The following is a 17,357-nucleotide window of genomic DNA, read 5'->3' as shown; positions in this document are numbered from 1 at the left end:
TCACTCACTTCGGCCTCCCAAAGTACTGGGATTACAGGCTGAGCCACCGAGCCCGGCCAGTCATTCATTTTTCTTTGGTGTAGTGGCTGCTCAAGTCTTGGGTGCTTTTGTAAATATGATACAATATATAGGACAAAAATTGTACCATTTAAATTATTTTTTGTTGTACAGGTAAGTGGCACTAAATGCATTCAAATGTTGCGAATCACCACCATTGAGCTCCAGAAATTTCATCTTTCCAGACTGAAACTCTGTATCAGTTAAGTAAAAACTCCCTATTCTTTCCTTATCACAGCATCTGGCAAGCAAAGTTCTATTTTCTGTATCTATGAATTTGCCTACTCTACATACCGTATATCAGTGGAATCATACAGTATTTGTCTTTTTGTGACTGGCTTATTTCACTTAGCATAATGTATTGAAAGTATATTCATGCTGCAACATGTGTCAACATTTTCTTCTATTTTAAGGCTGAGTAATATTCTACTGTAGTGTATAACACATTTTGTAATCTATTCACCTGCTGATGGATTGCTTCTACGTTTTAGCTATTGTGAGTATGCTGTTGTAAACGTATATGCATAAAAATCTGCACAAATTCCTCCTTTCAGTCCTTTTGGGCATATACTCAGAAGTGAAATTGCTGAATCATGCTGTCATTCTATTTTTAATTTTTTGAGGAACCACCTACTGTTTTCTCTAGCAGCTGCACTATTTAACTTTCTCACCAGCAATGCATAAGAGTTCCAGTTTCTCATCAACATTTGTCATTGCCCTTGTTTTAAAAATAATACCATCCATTTGTCATTGCCCTTGTTTTAAAAATAATACCATCGTGACTGATGTGAATTGATTTCTCATTATGGTGGTTTTTGTTGTTTAATTGTTATTGAAAGTGTCTAACATGATGGCCTAATAATGTGGTTTTGATTTGCATTTCCCTAGCGACTAATGATCTTGACCACCTTTTCACGTGCTTATCAGTCATTTGTATATTTTTGAAGAAGTATAATTCACTCTTTGTTCATTTTTAATAGTGTTTTTTCTTTTTTGTTGTTGAGTGGTTTTTAAAAATAAAAATGGACTTTTTGTTGTTGTTTGTTGATTGTTTTATTTCTAGAGTCCTTGATACATTCTGGATATTTTACTCTTTAGATATTGCTTTTCAGATATTTTCTCCTTGTCTGTAACTTTTCTTTTGATTGTTTTAAGAATGTCTTTTACAGAATGGTAGGCCCCCCATTAACCTAAACATGTATTACAAATGAAGTGACTCAGTAGTTTGTCAGAATGTGGAAGAGCAGAACATAGAAGATAAGAGGGTGAGGTCTGGAGGGCAAATGAGGGCATGCTAGGGTATAGAAAGCTACATGGGACATGCAGTGGGCTGAATAATGGCCACCACAAGAAACCTAGGCCTTAGTTCCTTGAATCTGTAAATGTTACCTTGTAAGTAAAGTGTCTTTGCAGATTTGGTAAAGTTAAGGATCTTGAGTAGTGAGTTCTTTCTGGATTATCCACCTGACCTCTAAATCTAATCACAGGTTTCCTGAAAAGAAGGAAGCAGAAGGAGATTTATAACACCCAAAAGTGGGTGAGACCAGATGACTAGAAACAGAAGAGATAGAAGTGGTGCAGCCAGAAGTCAAGAAATGACAACAGCTGTGATAATCTGGAAGAAGCAAGGAATAGATTCTTTGAAGTTTCTAGAGTGTTGCAGTCCATCCAACACCTTAATTTTTGCCCAGTTTTGCTGATTTCAAATTTCTGGATTCCAGAACTATAAAAGGATAAATATCTATTGTTTTAAAACATCATGTTTTGGGTCACTTGTCATGGTGGCCATAGGAGACTAATTCATTGAGCACCTCTGGAAGATTGCAGAAAAGGAACTGAAAAAGAGCTTTTCTGGATCCATTTCTCTGTTCCTTTTCACAGCAAAACTCCTCCCAGAGTTATTTGTACTCACTCTTCCCACCTCCCTTTCTCTAATTCTTTTCTGAACTTTCTCCAATGAAGTCTTCACTCACTTTTCCACTACTCCATTAAAATTGCTCTTGTCAAGTTATCTCACACCATATACAAAATCAACTCAAAATGGATGAAAGACATAAATGTAAGACCTGAAACTGGAAAACTATTAGAGGAAAACGTCAGGGAAAAGCTCTATGACACTGATCTGAGTAATGACTTTTAAAATATATGACCCCTAAATTACAAGAACAAAAGCTAAAATAAACAAATTAAATTGCATAAAAATAAGAAACTTTTGCAACTCAAAGGAGGTAACAGAGTTAAGAGCTAACCTAGAGAATTGTTGAAAATATTTGAAAACCATACATTAGGTAAGAAGATAATATCTATTATTCAAATCTCATGTTGAAGTTTAATCCCCAGTGTTGAAGGTGAGGCCTAATGGGAGGTGTTAGGAACATGGGAGTGAATCCCTCAGGAATGACTTATTGCTGTCTTTGTGGTGATGAGTGAGTTCTCCTTCTGTATACTTGAGAACTGGCTGTTTAAATAGACTAGCACCTCCCACCTCTCTCTTGCTTTCTGTATCTTGTCATGTGACCTTTGCACACACCAGGTCCCTTTGATGTTCTGCTATGAGTGGAAGCAGCCAGAGGCCCTCGCCAAAAGCAAATGCTGGTAGCATGTTCTTGTACAGCCTGCAGAACCAAGAGCCAAATAAACCTCTTTTATTTATGAATTGCCCAGTCTCAGGTATTCCTGTATAGCAATACAAATGGACTAAGACAATATCCAAAATATAGAAGGAACTAGAATACCTCAATAGCAAGAAAACAAATAACCCTTTTTAAAAGGGGGCAAAGGACCTGAAAAGATATTTCTCAAAAGAAGATATAAAAACAAAAATGACCAACAAATATATGAAAAAATGCTCAGCATCACTAATCCTCGGGGAAATGCAAATCAAATGACAAGGATATATCTTCTCAACCTATTTGAGTGGATACTACCAAAAGACAAAAGATAACACGTACTGGTGAGGCTGTAAAGAAAATGGAACCCTTGTACACTGTTGTTGGGAATGTAAATTAGTATAGCCATTATAGAAAGCAGGAGGGTGAATCCTCAAAAAATTGACAATAGAACTACCAGAGGATCCAGCAATCCCATTGCAAAAGAACATATACCCAAGAATCTGCACTTTGATGTTCATTACAGCATTATTTGCAATAGCCTAGATATGAAATAAATCTAAATGTTCATAATTGAATGAATGGATGAAGAAAATTTGATGTGTGCACAATATAATTTTATTAAGCTTTGGAAAGGAAAGTCCTGCCATTTGCAACAACATGGATGAACCTAGAGATTATTAGGTTATGTGAAATATGTGAGGCACAGAAAGACAAATATTGCATGATCTCGGTTATGTAAAATCAGAAAAACTCCAGGGTAGAACCTTGGTGGTTAAGTGTGGGAAATGAAGGCAATGATGAGATGTTGGTCAAAGGGAACACAGTTTCAATTAGGAGGAATAAGTTCTGGCGATCTCATGTACAGTGTGGTGACTGTAGTTAACAGTACTGTATCATATTTCAAAATTACAAAGAGTCAATTTCAAATGTTCTCATCAGAAAGCAAAGCCCAACAAATGAAAGTAAAACTAATATTGCTAGATACAGGGCATTTTCAGGTGAGCACAGGGTGCTAGTTCAAAGTGAAGAGGTGTTCATATGTGTGTGAAGTCATGTGCATGCTATCTAGCTTGATTTGGCCATCAACACTGTACACATACAGTATTTCAAACATGATGTTGCACACCATGAATTCATACAATTTTGTCTGTCAATTAAATAAAAATAATAATGACGCACAGAGGTGAATGTCCATAGAAGTCACACTGTACACTATAAATGTATACTATTTTTACTTGTCAATTATACCTTAATAAAGCAGAAGATATGGTTTCAAAAATCCAAAGAATCATCTCAAATGCCAGTTGTAGTAGCAGTGTACCAGGTGACATTGAGGTGACAGCAGAGGTCAAATGAAGCAGAGTCATGTGAAGGCTGTCCCCTTCCTTAGAGCTGTCCGTTGTGATGCGCTGTGAGGATCGACCTCCCAGCCAGTAGGTGGCGCCCTTGAGTGAGATCCATGTTGGGACGCCAGCAGGAGGGCTTATGGTTGACCTCTGTTCACCCTGAGAAGTACTTGGGTGTCCCAGGTGATGGGCAGGTTCATGGAGCTTCCCGTGGTCCAGCTCTGTGCTCTGCCTCTGAGGAAGAGGGTCAGGGGCACAACTGGGCCTGGCTGGGCCTGACAAATCTGCTCAGGACCCTGATGGCAGGTGCAAGCACCAGTTCTGAGGGCTTGGAAGGCCATTGGCCATTCTCAGGACCCTGGGGGACAATGTTGCAAGGGGAAGCAGAGCAACTGCAGCCAAGAGCCACCATGGGCAAGAAGGAGCAGCCCGGGCTTCACAATCTAGCGGTGTGGTGGGACACAATGAACCCCCGTGATTTTGGTCTGGCAGGGCTCCTTCTGGTGACCATCTGTTGGCAGCAAGCTGGGACAGTCAGCCAAGTCACACGCAGTTTGTTTTCAGATCACCAAGATGCTCCAGACCACAAACTCCCTGCCTGGGACTAAACGGTGATTCCCAGGCCAAACCCCTCCCAGTCCAGGACAGTGGAAAGGGGGCACCCATCTCCTGCTCCCGTGGCTGGAGTGCATCCCACACTAGTTTCTCAGTTCTGACTGGGAGGGCTCCTCCTGAACTTGAGAATAAGTCACAAATCCAGGTAAAAATTTTTTTAAAATTTTGGAACATGTGAAAATAGAAACACAACATACCAAAACCTCTAGGCTGCAGCAAAAACAGTGCTAAGAGGTAAGTTTATAGAGTTAAATGCCTACAACAAAAGAACAGAGATCATAAATTAACAGCCGAATGTCACACATCAAGGAACTAGATATACAAGAACAAACCAAACACAAAGATAGCGGACGAGTAGAAATAACAAAGATCAGAGCAGAAATAAATGAAATTAAAAAGAAAAACACAAAGGATCAACAAAATGAAAAGTTGGTTCTTTGAAAAGATAGACAAAATTGATTCATCACTAGCTATACTAACAAAAGAAAGAAGATCCGAAAAAACATAATCAGAAGTGAAATAAAAAGACATTACAACTGATATCACAGAAATACTAAAGATCATCAGAAACTCCTATGAACCTATACATCCACAAACTAAAAATCTAGAGAAAAGGGATATATTCCTAGAATCATACAACCTCCCAGGATTGAGCTGGAAAAAAATAGAAATCTTGAATAGATCAATAACAAGTAGATTTAAGTCAGGAATAAAATAATCTTCCATCAAAAGTTCCCAGGGGCCAGGTGTGATGGGCCACACCTGTAATCCTAGCACTTGGAGAGGCCGAGGTGAGACGATTGCTTGAGTCTAGGAGATCAAAGCCAGCCTAGGCAAAAATAATAAGACCTCATCTGTACAAAAAAAAAATCAAAAAATATTTTAGCCAGGCGTGGTGGTGTATGCCTGTAGTCCCAGCTACTCAGGAGATTGAGACAGAAGGATTGCCTGAGTCTAGGAGGTTGGGTCTGTGGTGAGCCATGATCATGCGACTGCACTCCAGCCTGGGTAACAGAGTGAGACCCCAATTCAAACAAAACAAAACAAAAAGCCAAAACCCAGCAGATGGACTTACAGCCAAACTCTATCAAACATAAAATAAATAACTGTTGTCTGCAGTCCAAGATGGCTGACCAGAAGCAACCAGTATGTGCCCCTCTCATGGGCAGAAAACAAAATAGTGTGTGAATTTGAACACTCAAAGCAGGGCATCTAAGAGCACATGCTGAGTTCACCAGAGAAGTCACAGGACCCATGGAAAGCAGAGAGGGGTGAAGCCAGAAAGTGTGCTGAGCCAGACCCAGTGTGTGAGGCCCCCCAGCATGGCGAAGCGGGGAGTGAATGAGAAACTCCTGGGAGTTCATATCACCCCCGCGGACCTGTAGTATGAGTCTCAGGAGAGCCTCTATGACCTCCCAGGCCCACACAACATAGAGACCCACCGGCTGACTGTTCAGAGGCATTGCCCAAGCCTGCGTGGAACCCCTCAGGCCATGGATCCCTGTGCAGCTCAGCACCAATTGGTACCATCCCATCAAGGAGAGAGGTCCAGTGTTCCTCTGAGAATGGAAAGTCCTTTACAGCTGCTGTGGCCACCGCTGCTGCGCTTTGGGCAAAGGAAGGAACAACCAAGCTGAGCCCTATTGTGTGCCCCAAATGTGGACTCTGCAGCTGCAATATGCAGGAGCAGCAAAGTCGGCCTCAGCCTCCCATCCCAGCTGCTTGCTCCCAGAAGGGAATCATCTGCTTCAGGCTCATAGCAAACCACGTGGGCCCCAACATCCCCCTGAACGCTGTGGCCAAGGCCCAGCAGCGGTCCTTTGAGAGCTCGACGGCAGCTGCTACCGCGGCTTCCAGCCCTTACTTTTCAGCGCCATCTATGGGTTTGCCGTCTGAACGACACTACCTAACAAAATTATCACAAAGTATATTGCCTGAGATGATGACCACATGATTTTAGCTGCAATGAAGGAACCTGTACAGAGAAGTCGCCTTCTAAAAAGTATCCAGAAATGAAGCAAATTGAACATAAAAACACACCACAGCCATACCCACCACAAGGGGAAAATAAGAAAAAATAAAAAACCCATCCCCATTATAGCAGAGAGAGGGAGAGAGGGAGGGAGGGAACGCGAGCGCCAGCTTCCTTAGATGGGAAGGAATCAACACAAGAACTCCAGCAATACCAAAAGTCAGAGTGTTTTGTTGTCCACAAATGATCTCACCAGCCACTGAGCAATGGATCCGAACCAGAATAAATTGCTCATAATGACAAATATAGAATTCAGAATATGGATGGAAAAGACACATCCTTCTGCTGTCTTCAAGGAACCAGTCTCACTTCTGATGACACAGGCTCAAGGTAAAGCGATAGAGAAACAGAAAACAACAACAAACATCAGGAGTCGGTCTTCTTGTGTCAGATAAAACACACTTTAAACCAACAACTGTAAAAAAGGGCAATGAGGGGCATTACATGATAAAGGGCTCAGTCCAACAAGAAGAATTAAGTATCCTAAATAGATATGCACCTAACACTGGAGCACCTAGATTCATAAAACAACTACTAATAAATCTAAGAGAGAACCTAGCCACACAATAATAAGGTGAATTTTATTCATCTCAGTGATCCATCTAAAGCTAACAGCTTTAGATGGATCACTGAGGCTAACAAAGCAATACTGGACTTCAATTTAACACTTGACCATTTGGGTATAATAGACATCTAAAGATTACTTCACCCCACAACTACAAAATATATATTCTTATCTGTACATATAGGATTGACCACATGTTTGTCATGGGATCATAAATCAAGGCTTAATAAATTCCAAAACGTCAAAATTATACCAAGTGTCTTCTCTGACCAGAATAAAATGAGCATAGAAATCAATTCCAAGAGAAACCTTAAAATGACAGGAAATCGTGGAAACTAAGCAAGTTGCTACTGAATGACTTTTGGGTCAACAACAAAATCAAGAAAGAAATTTTAAGAATATTTGAAACAAATGAAAATAAAGACACAACTTACCAAAACTTCTGAGAGACTGCAAAAACAGTATTAAGAGGAAAGTTGATAGCACTAAATGCCTACATCAAAAAGACAGAGAGATCTCAGCCAGGCTTGGTGGCTCATCCTGCAATCCTAGCACTTTGGGAGGCCAAAGTGAGTGGATTGTCTGAGCCCGCAGGTTCAAGACCAGCCCAGGAAACTTGGCAAGATCTTGTTTCTACAATACATCAAAAAATTAGCCAGGCCGAGTAGCATGTGCCTATAGTTCTGGCAACTTGGAAGGCTGAGGCAGGAGGATCGCTGGAGTCCAGCAGGTTGACTCTGGGGTGGCCCAGCAGGTTGACTCAAGGTGGCCACTCCACCTTGGGCAACAGAGTGAGACTTCAACTCAAAAAAAAAAAAGAGATAGATCTCAAATAAATGACCTACTATCCCCAGGAAACTAGAAAAATGAGAACAAACTAAACCTAAGTTTAGTAGAAGAAAAGATATAACCCAAATCAAAACAGAACTAAACAAAATTTAGACCAAAAAAAGGGACCAACAAATTGAAAACTGGTTCTGTGAAAGGATAAGTATGATAGACTGGTGGCCAGATAGAAAAAAACCCCAAAAAACAAACAAACAAAAAAACAGTCTTTACTTCAACCAGCAAAAGTACAAACTATTTTTGTAGAGTGTACAAAATAAACATCATCTCTTTTATTTTTGCCTATTTTGAAGTTATTTTGATTATTCCAAGGAAGGGTTAAGCTCAAAAGGAAAGGTGGCAGCAAGGAACCGTTGCGAGACTTAAGGACATTCAGGCATAGAGTGAGAGTTAATCAAGCCCAAGGAATATCTTCTTAGTAATCATTAAGAATGTGAGATGCATAGAGAATAACTTCTGATGAATAAGAAAGAGCATGTGAATATACAAACAAAAAAGTCTTTATCACCAGACAAAAAGCCCATTTGAATTATTTAGGTGGATCAATGGTACTGAGTGAATGGGAATGTGTCTTCTGTAAAGACAGGTTAGCTGTGGAAGTGTCATCATCACTCTTGAGGACAAAGTTTCTAAGACTCACAGTTATTGGCCATTTGCTAATTTTATGATCTCTATCTCCTTAGGGCTTTGTACCAGCTCTCATGTCCTCCCCCAAAATATGTACTTCAGGCCACATGCGGGAATCACACAATGAAATTAGTGTTCACATTAAAAAAAAACCTGCTTGTATTACAGTATGCTTTTGTGACTTTGAAGGAAAAATTGCATTGACTTCTGTTTGGGAAATCTGAGGAGTAGACCTGGCTTTAAATGTAACTGGATTTCTGGGTTCAGATGATAGAAGGGTCAATTTGTCAGTGTGTTTTTTTTTCTCTTTGTTGTTGTTTATTGCTGTGGTTGTTCATTTTATTCTGCCTGGTGTTTGTCTTCAGGCTCACAAAGGTAGGAGCTGTGACATCCACTTTGCAGGTAAAGACACTGAAGAACACAGAGATCAAGTAATTTTCCTTCCGAGGCAAATTCTATGGACTTCTCACTGCCCCGTTGTGTCTCTTTATGTTTGTGCATCCAACTCAACATTCATTGCCCTAGCCAGGGTGCTCCCTGCTGCTCACCCAGAGAGTTACAGGGATTCCTGCACCAATCTCCTCCAGCCTCAATCTATTCTCTTTGATCACCAAATGCTTTCTGACATCTGGCTCCAACCCAGAGTCTCTAACTCAGAGACTCATTTATGTCAAGATTTACAACCTCACTAACTAGGAATAGTGACTACAGGACATAGTTCTTATTTAATATTATTAGTGATGTTATTTCTGTTTGTAATGTAATCATTATTTTCCCTTTCCACTCCCACCTTCTCTGGAAGCTTACTGGGGACCCTGCCTCTCATCTTCTCTATTTCTTTACCCTACCTCTAGGAGGATGTAAACCAAGATCAGGGCTCCTGTATCACATGACTCCATGGCTTCTCCTGGTGGTGTGATGCATTTGGAGTAACGGAGTTTTCCCAGACACGGCCACGAGGAACGAAGTTGTGGGTTATCAGAATCCCACCTTGTGTACTGCTCCTCAATATCCCAGGTTTACATTCCTTGTGGTCTCCAGGGAGACCACCTCTGATAAACAGGGAGAGGTGGTTGTTTATTAGTGTCCACTCTGGCTGTGCCAGGCAGAACTTTGCCCTGGAAGAGAAGACTCTTGATAAGCAGGTACAAAGCTGGGCTCAGAAAGAGATTGAAGGCTCCTTGGAGGCTTCTGTCAGGCTACCACATGACTCACAGAACTTACTAAAAGCTGTTATCCTCCTGTTATATCTTAATACAGTGAAAGAACACAGATTAGAGTCAGCCCAGGGAAGAAAAGCACTGGGACAAGGTCCAGAGGAATTCCAAATGGGGCATGTCCAGTTGTCCTCTGCCAGTGAGGTCACAGACAGCAGTATCTCCTCCTGACATGACATGATGACACACATGGAGTCTTGCCAACCAGGGAGGTGCGCCTCAGCTGGTGTCCAGGGTTTTGACTGGGCTTTGTCAACTAGATATGGGTGACTGGCCTTAGTCTCCACCCGCTCCAGACGTAGAGCTGATACCAGTGACCTAAAGCCTCCACCATTAATCACATTGTAGACTACCCAGTGGGGCCCAAGGCTCTCAAAAAAGACACTCTTATCATGCAGGGTGCTCCAGGGTCTTAGAGGTCATCTCCCAGTAGCTGAGACCAAAGGCCAGGTCTCTTTTTGGGGCAAGGATCCGTCCTTTCCTACACAAATTCACCTCTGGGACCCATCACAGATCTACAGATGAGACTAGCCAAAAGCAATTTATGCGGCTGTGTGTATGAAACAGTGAATTTTGATATAAACTATGGATTTTGGGTGCTAATAGTGTCAGTGAAGGTTCATGAAATGTAAGAAAGGTGTCACTCTGGTGGGGATTGATGATAATGGAGGAGGCTGTTTATGTGGGGGGAGCCTTCTGTTCAATATTGAGATGAACCTAAAACTACTGTAAAAATCAAGTCTGCATTTTTTTAAAAGTTGAAAGAAACTTAACGCTCCCCAATAGAGGTCTGCTTGAATAAGTTAACACACAGCTTTTCAGTGGAATACTATGAAGTCATGAATAATGGAAGAGTGAGGCTGCAGTCATGACTTTTCCCCTGGGAGTCCAGGACATGGGGGCAGAGGGTGGGGAGTTTTTCAGAAGAGCTACAGCCAGGAGATCCACTTTGTATATCTTCTGGGGTTGCCACTTATAATCAAATACTGGGGCGGGCCAATTAAATAATAGTCAATGGTAACGAATACATTATTTTCCTTTTACATGAACACAAACGTGTTTTTCTGTAGGCAGTAAATATTCATATGGGTATAATAGAAGACTTCAGAGATATTTTATAAACCATGAGATATGCAAAGGTGTATATTCGCCTTTCTCAGGCTAAACTTGGCTTGTAAGTTTGAGAAGCCTCAAAAAAGAAAAATATTTGATGATGTGACTCCACTTTGGAAAAGAAAAATGCCTATGTGCCTGAGAGTATTGCACATAACATGTCAAAACTGAAGAGAAATGCAGAAAAAGGCTGAGTATATATTAGGTTGTCAAATCAAAACAGATAGTTTTTAAAATAGTACTAATTAATGTTTATGAATAATTTTAGATTTATTTCATTTATGTAATATTCACATTTTATTAATATAAAAACATATACATATATAAATACCATTGACTCTTGAACACAATGGGTTTGAACTGCACCAGGTCACTTAGGTGCAAACTTTTTTCACTAAATATATTGGGTTTTTTTTTTAGCTCTGTGACAATTTGAATAAACTAGCAGATCAACCACATAGCCTACAATATTAAAAAAAATAAGAAAAAACTAGGTATGTCACAAATGCATAAAATAGTTGTAGACACTACTCTATTTGATTATTTGCTACCATGAAATACTCCTGAGACGGCAAGACCACCTCCTTCTATCCCTCCTCTTCCTCAGCGTATTAAGAATGAAGACCTTCATGATGATCCACTTGCACTTAAGGAACAGTAAATATGTTTTCTTTTCCTGATGATCTTCTTAATAACATTTTCCTTTCTCTAGCTTACTTTATTGTAAGAATACAGTATAGCCGAGCTCGGTGGCTCAGCCTGTAATTCCGCGCCTTTGGGAGGCTGAGGTGAGTGGATTGCCTGAGCCCGCGGGCTTGAGACCTGCCTGGGCAGCGAGACCTCATCTCTACAATAAATCAAAAAATCAGCCGGGCGTGGTAGCGCATGCCTGTAATTCCGGCTACTTGAAAGGCTGAGGCGGAAGGATCGCCAGAACCCAGCAGGTCGAGGCCGCTGTGGCCGGGAGCAGCCACTGCATTCCAGTCTGGGCGACAGAGTGAGACTCCAACTCAAAAAAAAAAAAAAAGAATGCAGTATATAGTACATATACCATACAAACCATGTGTTAATCGACTGTTTATGTTATTGACAAGGCTTTCAGTCAACAAAGGGCTATTAGTAGTTAAATTTTTAGGAAGTCAAAAGTTATACATTACCTTTTTACTGCTTGGGGGAGTTGGTATCCCTAACTTCCACATAACTGTGTATAAGTATTTATATGTTACCTTCGAAACAAACTCTCCCAAACGGAGTTTTCCCCCATGGTCTCACACCACTACAATCATCAATATGGAAGAAGACTTCTGTGAGCAAATATTGGGGTTTCTCCCCACACACCCATCAGTGAACACTAGCTGGGTGTTCTCCAATTCTGTTCCAACATTATCTACCTGAAGAGAGTGTCAGAGGGTTAGGGTTCAGTTCCACAAGACTGCCCCTTCAACCAGACAGCAGTTGCAGGCCTGGGCCTCTGGAACTTCTGACCAACTGGCTTTAAGTTGGGGTTCCCATGATCCCCTCTTTGGAGTTGATTAATTTGAAGTAACCAGGAATCATGAGTGGAAAACAATATATAAATATATATCATAACACCACATGTATGTATACATTTATACACACAGAAATATTTGTACATTTCTAAAAATATAGTAATTATGAAAAATAATTTTTATATTTTTCTTTGTTTTTTTCAAGAATTTCTCAAATTTTCTATAGCTAATGCATTCTTTTAAATTAAAAATGTAGATGTGTTGTTATAAAAATGAAAGACAAACACATTCCCAAGTACAATTTGGGAGATCTTGTCACTTGAATATTTCTAAGTTGCTTTCTCTCTCTGTGTCTCACTAAACATATGCCTCTTTTTATGTCTCAGCATATCTGTTTCTGTGTGTGTGCATCTCACTAGGCAATGTCTCTCTGTGTTTCAGCATCTCTGTCTCTCTCTCTCTCTGTGTCTCACCAAGCCCATGTCTCTTTTTGTGTCTTAGCGTCCTGTCTCCCTCTGTCTCTATTTCTCTCTCGGTCTCTGTGAAGTCTCAACATGTGGACACATCATTACACGTGTGCACAGCTCAGCTCCCCTCCTTCCACTTTCTTCTATACAGAGCAATCCCCACCCCCCACGGTGCTCCTAACCCCCTGAATCTCCCCTAATGGAGAATTTTAGAACCAGCCTGAGAAGCTCCAACAACAAGGGGACGGTCATACACTCTTTGGCTCAGGAACACAATCTCATGCCTGACAGCCATTTGAGGTAGCCATGAGAAGGATATTCAGTGATTCGAGGAAGGAGTACACTGTTGAGGGGAAACGCCACCAGTTGTAAAATGGGACAAGGTAATTTAAAAATTGAGTGAAGCCGGGCTTGGTGGCTCAGCCTGTAATCCCGCGCCTTTGGGAGGCTGAGGTGATTGAATTGCCTGAGCCCGCGGGTTCGAGACCCACCTGGGCAACTTGGTGAGACCTTATCTCTACAATAAATCAAAATGAGCCGGATGTGGTAGCCTGTAGTTCCAGCTACTTGGAAGGCTGAGGTGGAAGGATCGCCAGAGCCCAGCAGGTCGAGGCTGTGGTGGCCAGGAGCAGCCACTGCACTCCAGTCTAGGTGACAGAGTGAGACTCCAACTCAAACCCCCCCCCCAAAAAAAACAAAAAAAAAATTGAGTGAAGCACCAGGAAAAGCAAAATGGAAGTAGAATGTACACCAAGAAGCTTTGTGTCTTGTCTTTATTGTACTTTTATGTATTTCCCAATTTTCCAGTGATGAGCCTGTGTTGTTTTTGTATAGCCAGGAAAGAATCAAATCAATATAAAAATCAGGTGAATACGTAATAAGCTAAAGGCCTCACAAGGCCATAAAGATAAGAATGGGCTCCCAAGAGCCTCCTCCCTGAGCCCCGCCCAGCGGTCAGAATCCACTCTGGGAGGAAAGGCCACCCTGGGAAACTGGGGAGGCAGAGGCCAGCAGGCTCTGGGCCTAGACCCAGGTCTGTGGGGTAGGGGGAGAGGAGGCTGTGGGTTTCTGGAAAGAGCCCCTCCTGGAGGACTCCGGCAGCTCATGGACCTCTCCAGACCTAAGTGCAGCCTGTGGACAGGCCTCGTCCTTGTGGGTAAGAGACTCTGAACTCGCTCCCCAGGACAGAGGAAGTCAAGGTAGAAAGTGGGCCAGGACCCTTCTTGGGGCACAACCCAAAACTCCCAGGGCAGGGGAGGGGGAAAGGACAGAGACAGAACTCTTGCCAGGGCCTTCAAGAACTCATACTCACCCAGAGTATGGGCACACCTCACCCAGAAACACAGACCTGCACAGACTCACAGACATAGCCCACAATCACTCAGAAAAAAACACAGATGACATGGCTCTGTGGATACACCCACACATGCACACACAGACACACACACAGCATTTATTTCTATCTATGCCCAGGAGCCATGAGCTCACCTCGCTGCAGTCACCTCCCCTGTGTGCCCTGATTTGCCCCATCCCCTCCCCCACCTCTCAGGGCAGATCCCCTCCCAGCTCCTCACCCTCCTCAGAACCCTCTGTGCCCCCAACAGGCACAACTATCCTGCATCACTGGCAGCCATGTGTCCTGACCTTGAACACATCCAGTGTCCACACCTGAGGTCTGGAGCCAGGTCTCGGGCATCTCTGTCTCCTCCACATGGCCCAGGCTTGGGAATCACCAAGCAGTGCACACCTGCCAGTGTGGGAGGTGGTAACAGGTTCCATCCTGCCCACACTCACTCCAGTGAGCTAGGGGGAATACTGGTCACCCAGACAGCCATTGCTGAACCCCCTGTGTCCACTCTGTGCTCAGGGTGCTGGGGACCCAGTAGTGATCGAGACAGTCCATCCTTACCTTCCTGGAGCTCACAGTCCAGGGTGGGATGCAGATCTGTCAGCAGATTCTGGGGACCCAGAGGACAAAGCAGGGATGAGGGCAATCTGGGGGACTGGAAGAGCCCCAAGGGGCCACCTGACCCAGGAAAGGAGGAGGGACATCAGACCTGAGACCTGAAGCATAAGCAGAAGAGAGTCAGCAAGGAGAATGCAGATGGGGAGGAGGAAAAGGGATCAGTGTGTCAAGAATGGGGAGCAGTGTGCACAAAACCTGGAGTTAGGAGGGTGTGTGTTGCATCAGGGGAGCTATATATATGCCTGGGGACCAGGGCATGGCAGTCACGTCTTCTGATAGATACACAAATGAGCAGAAGGAAGGAAGGAAAGGCACATGGTGGGAATGGGATGGGGTAGGTGAGGTCCAAAAGAAGGCTAGGTGACTCATAAAGACTCACTCTTGCTGAATGTGTCTCATAGGCCAGTCAGAGAGCTCAGTCAAGTGCACTGGGGAGCCATAGAAGGGACCTGAAAAGAGGGCAGTGAGGGCACAACTTGGTCTTTGTTCGGACTCATGTAACTGTCATGTGATGGTGGATTGGAAGCTGAATTGGGGTAAGAGAGGAGGGTGAGCTGAGAGAGGATAAGGTTAAAATGGACCAGGACAGGGGCTGAGGGGATGGAGAAGAGGAGACAGGCAGGGGAGTCATTCAGGAACTAGAACATCCTGCCTTGTTCACCGTTTCTGGGAATTGTTCTCTGGAATCTGTGTAGCCCTCTCCATGTCTTTTTTTCTTTGTCTTCCTCAGCCAGTCTGCTGGCCTGTGAGATCCACCAGGCCTCAGGCCAAATCTTCATCCCTCAATATCTAAGGGTCAAGGAATATCAGAGTGTCCTGGCCCTAGAGAACGCTCCCGAGAATGTTCAGGAATACAGCTGATACTGGGGTGCACATGACAGCACTGGAAATATGATTATCAGCTACAAACCACCTGATCTCCAGGAGACCAGGCCCATGTACCGGGCCCGTGGCAGGGAGAAGGTGAACAGCAGAGGGGACCTATTGATCAAGAAGTGTGAATTAAATGACACAGGAAACTGCACCATTCGGGTGGACACTGGCAATGAGACCCAGAGGGCCACCGGCTGGCTCAAGATTGTAGGTGGATGGCAGGTTGCCCATTTCCCAAACCTCAAAGAGAGTTGGCCCTGAAGGCTTTGGGAGTGAGATTCTTTGGAGATCACGTTGTCCAAGTCTCTTACCCACCCCCAGATGACAATGGGAGACTTGACAATTGGCTATCCATTTCCATAGACACAGGACGGTCACTACCATCAAAGTCTCTGGTTTCATTGTTGGACAGTATGTTTATTAGTTTTCTACTGCTGCATAACAAATAGCCAAAGAAGTAGTAGCTTAAAGGAACACTCACTTATTATCACACAGTTTCTGGGGCCAAAAGTCCAGGCATGGCTGAGCTGAGGCTTCTGAGTTTCATCGGCATCATTCTGGGCTGTGTTCTCATCTGGAGGCTAAACTAGGGAAGAGCCTTCTTCCATACTCATCCACGATGGTGGTCCAATGTATTTTCCTGTGACCATATGAAGGAGGCTGCAGCTGGCTGTGTACTGGTTGTTGGTGGGAGGCCTCAGGACCCTATAAATGATTCCCTGCAATGTGGCTCTGTCCATGGGAATTTCACATCATGGCTGCTTGTTTCCTCAAGATCAGCTGAAGTATCTCTCTCTCTAGTCCCCTAAGAAGGGGTTTTACATAACAGAGGTGATGATGGGCATGGCATTCATTAGCCTTTGTCATATTCCACAGCTTAGAAGAAAATCGAGTTCCACTCACACTGAGAGGAGAAGGTACCAGGTACAACACCAGGGTGCCATCTTGGAATTCTGTCTACTACAGACAGTTCCTGGGGGCTCCGTGGGCTAGGGAAGGAGAGAGTAAATTGTGAATACAAAAAGTCCTGTATTTGCTTCTGACTCTGTATATACTGCATGGCCATGGGTCATGTGTCTTCTCCATGATTCTCAGTTTCTTCTTCTGTGGAATGGGGAAGTATCTACCATTTTGGTGGTTGTGAGGTTGGAGGGAGTATTTGTGAAGTGAAGGAGACTCAGATAATGGGAGCAATTATTATGTGTATCCCAAATGCCACCTCTCGCTCTGAATCTTTCATGACTCCTTGGTTGAGTGATTTTGGTTTGGGGTTTAGAAACAACCATCAGGCCACATGGCTATGCCAAGAGCTCACCATTATTGCAGCAAACACCACACCTTGGAAGTCTCAAGGTTCTCCTCCTGCTTTTCTGCTCCCCTCAGCTCCAGGGCTGATCTCTTGCCAAGGCCCCAGACCTCATCTTAGAGCTCTTGGCTTCTTTCCAACACACCCCCAAACCCCACTAGGGAGGGGCAGAGCCTGGGAAAGTAGACCTCACTCTCACATTCATCTCCTTCCTGCCTCATTCAG

This window comes from Carlito syrichta, unplaced genomic scaffold, assembly GCF_000164805.1.
Source record: "Carlito syrichta isolate Samal-C Ts95f unplaced genomic scaffold, Tarsius_syrichta-2.0.1 Scaffold314869, whole genome shotgun sequence".
Classification (NCBI taxonomy): domain Eukaryota; kingdom Metazoa; phylum Chordata; class Mammalia; order Primates; family Tarsiidae; genus Carlito; species Carlito syrichta.
This window is presented reverse-complemented; position numbering follows the sequence as displayed.